Below are 787 nucleotides of genomic sequence, written 5' to 3'. Positions count from 1 at the left end.
TGGTCGGCGTGTCCCCTCCCGCCCGCCTGGGCTTAGCCTGGGACCCTGGCCCTGGAGGTGGGAAGAGGAAACTTGGGGACCCAGGAACCGGGCCGCCTCTGGCCAGACACACCTAGCAGTTCCGGTTCCGGCCGGTGTGGGATGGCGACTCGGGGGTACTCGGGGCTCCGGGGTGTGATGTTCACGGGCAGGTCTGCAACCTGGGCCACCGTTAAAGGTAACGGCCGGCAGGAAGGAAGCCTGGGCCAGGGCATCTTCTGGGGCCACAAACCCTCGGGTCTCAGGCTCTCCTCTGGGCTTGGGGGTTCCCAGGGGGTCCTCCAGGCCCCGTGTGAGGCTACGTCTACTGCCCATTCTGGGGACACCTTAAGGAGGGAGGTCGGGGTGGGGATGGGGACGCCCTTGGGGAGGGGTTTAGGGGGGTGGGTTCTGAGTTCCTTATTGAGACCAACACGGTCGTCACAAGCCCTGCCCACGCCCGCGGCTAGGCCTGGTCCCCCAGCCACAGACCCTCTGCTTTGCCTTCTGCAGAAAAGAGAGGAGAACCCCCTGACTTCAGCCAGCGTCGCCCCGCGCCTGTTTTTTAAATATGTTTTTATTGATTTTTAGAAAGAGGGGGAGGGAGAGGGAATCATGGACAGGCTGCCTCCTGCACGCCCCCCATTGGGGATCGAGCCCCAGCCCAGGCCTGTGCCCTGACCGGGAACCGAACCTCCTGGTTCCCAGGGCCACGCCCAGCCAACGAGCCCCACTGGCCAGCCCTGTGCCCGTTTTTGCTCCAGGGTCA

The sequence above is a fragment of the Myotis davidii genome, unplaced genomic scaffold, assembly GCF_000327345.1.
Source record: "Myotis davidii unplaced genomic scaffold, ASM32734v1 scaffold399, whole genome shotgun sequence".
Lineage (NCBI taxonomy): Eukaryota > Metazoa > Chordata > Mammalia > Chiroptera > Vespertilionidae > Myotis > Myotis davidii.
This window is presented reverse-complemented; position numbering follows the sequence as displayed.